A 2,793-nucleotide genomic window follows, 5' to 3' on the forward strand; every position below is an offset into this window, starting at 1 on the left:
CTAGGCTCAAAGTTCTTTTCCTTCAGTACTTTAGAAGCAACACTCGTTTGTCCTCTTGCCACCAGGGTTGCTGCTGAGAAGTCTGTCGTGAAACCGTTTCCTTCTTCCTTCTGTAGTTTCTCAGGGGTAACTTGAGGGAGGGGGCCAGAAGACTGTTGTCTCCATTCGTGTGATTTCGTACTGTACGAGGCTGTCAGAGTCTCACGGAGGCAGAGGAAGGTATACATTTTCCCCCTACCCTTTCGTAGATGCACTTGTGGATGCGACAAGTTCATTGTTTTTCTTTTATTCAGCTACGACTAGTCTTCTCTCCCCCTGCCTTTTATAAAAATCAAGTCTATTGAGGTAGAATTTACAGACGATTCTCCTCTTTGTCAATATAAGCAGCTTCAAGTGAGTATATTAGAAGCACGTAGGCATTTGGGCAAATTATAGGGCATGTTCCCAGGCTATGAAAATAAAAGCAGATGAATGACATTATTTCAGCCAGGAACTGTCTTACTAACCTGTAAATTCTATTGAGAATCATATTTCCAAGCAGTGCTATCTGCAGGTTTGCAGAGGGGAAAAAAAATGATTTTCTCAGGGAACACCCTTTAGCTTTTAGACAAAATGAATGCTAGAACTATATTAAGTTCACTTTTACTTCCTGTCATTTCTATACTTTATAGATTTGATAAAATCAGCCTATATAATCCTAGATGTATTATATTATGATAGATATTTTAATAAAAAATCCAATCCCTTGTAGTCATTAGAAACATTTACATTAATTCTAGGCTTTAAAAATAAATAGCCACATTGTGGAACAACAGCATCCTTTAAAAAGTGAACTCATTTGAATTAATCAGATTTTATGAGATATTTTTATGATGCTAACAGAAGCTTAATGAATAATTTTAAATAGATTTAAATATTGTTTGGAATGTACCTAAACTTTGCAAATTATTGTAAGACTGCCTTTGAGAAGAAATCATCAATTTGGAATTTAACATATAGAACAGCACTGTAGGAAACATGTAAAAAAGTCAGGAGAATTGTACCTTTTAGAGTACAAAGGAGCAATGAAAATGCATGTTAGCAGAGTCACCTCAAGGGATACCTAGACATTTACTTGTGATGCCAGCATTTTTCTACCTAGAAACGGCAAAGTCGACTGCTCAGTTCTAGCTGGCAGACACCCCGTGACACAGCAACCGCAGAACAAAGACACCAGGAAAATTCTCTGCTAGAAATAAACTTATTTCAAATCTTCTTTTGCAAAGCATCTTGGCTAAGGTGCTTCCTCCTCCCAACAAACTAAGAACAAGCAACAGCAGCAACAATGATGAGCAGCATGAACAACATTTTGTATGTGTAAAACCCAATAAAGGAAACTCTTCCCTAAGAATTAGTGTCTGTTGGCTGTCCTTAGGTTTAGCATTTTCTCTACCTGACTGACCCAGGAATCTGCAAGTCAAGAAATTAATATAAGGTGATCCCTGGCTTGTAGCCATCCCTAGGCATTTAGCAGAATCAAACATGGTATCTCTCCAGGACACACCTCAAGTAGGCTGCCGAGGCTGCAGAGGTTTCAACTCAAAAAAGAAAAAGGAAAAGCCCATGCCAAAGAAAAGCTTGGTATTTAAATCTACAGAAGACGTCAAGAGTCAAACCACAAACCACAACAACTGAAGTAAGCCTATTTAACACAGTGGGTTATGCCCTCAAAAACTCCAGATAGTAGAACTATCAATAAAATGGTAAAATATGTATGATGAAATCATTAAAGACATAAAAGAGGGAATAAGAAACACTGCAAAAAGTGAGACATTGTAAAAAAAGACTAGTTATATTTGAAATAGAACCAAGTGTAACTCATAACAATGAAAAATATGTTTATTAACCCCTTTTGTGGCCATTGCCCAAACACCAGCGGCCAAAATGAATTTCAATCCCTTTGTGATTCTGACCGAAGCAAGAACTGCAAAAGGCATTTCAATGCTCCTTCCCACATTCGCAGGAAGGTTACGTCTTCCCCTCTTTCCAAAGAGCTGAAGGAGAAGCACAATGTTCGATCCATGCCCACCCGAAATGATGATGAAGTTCAGCTTGTTCAGGGACACCATAAAGGCCAGCAAATTTTCCAAATAGTGCAGGTTTACAGGAAGAAATATGTCACCTACACTGAGCAAGTGAGGTGGGAAAAGGCTAATGGCACAACTGTCCCTGTGGGCATTCACCCCAGCAGGGTGGCTACCACGAGGCTTAAACCGGACAAAGACAGCAAAGAGGTCCCCAAAGAGAAAGAGGAATCTCGCAAGTAGGAAAGGAAAAGGGCGAATACAGGGAAGGAACAATTGAGAAAATACAGGAACAAAATAATCTTATACACACTTGCATGAAAAACTGCTAAAATGAAAAAAAAGAAAAATGTGTTTATTAAAATTTAAAACTTAAAACCCTGATGAACCGAATATCAGACATGGAAGGATAAAGAATCACTGACCTGGATAGTTAATCTCAAGACATCATTCAAAATTCAACAGAGAGAATTTCACTCTGAATCTACAAGAGAGAGGTGTAAAGCTGTGGATATACAACGTGAAGGTCCTGTCTACATCTAACAGGACTCCCAAAAACAGAGAAGAAAGGAAACGAGGGAGAGGATGTTTTCCAAGAGCTAATGGCTCAGAATTTTCCAGATTTTATGAAAGACATTAACTCTCAATTTCAGGAAACACAACAAATCTCCAGTAGAAGGCATAAAAGTAAATTCACTCCTAGGCATATTGTGGTGAAATTGCAGAATAT

General features: G+C 38.3%; 1 pseudogene; it reads left to right on the forward strand.

Moving 5' to 3' along the window:
• The first annotated feature begins 1,923 nt into the window (after positions 1-1,923).
• LOC138396004 (large ribosomal subunit protein uL24-like) lies at positions 1,924-2,395 on the forward strand (annotated as a pseudogene).
• Positions 2,396-2,793: the final 398 nt, after the last annotated feature.

Source organism: Eulemur rufifrons, chromosome 15, assembly GCF_041146395.1.
Source record: "Eulemur rufifrons isolate Redbay chromosome 15, OSU_ERuf_1, whole genome shotgun sequence".
Taxonomy (NCBI): domain Eukaryota; kingdom Metazoa; phylum Chordata; class Mammalia; order Primates; family Lemuridae; genus Eulemur; species Eulemur rufifrons.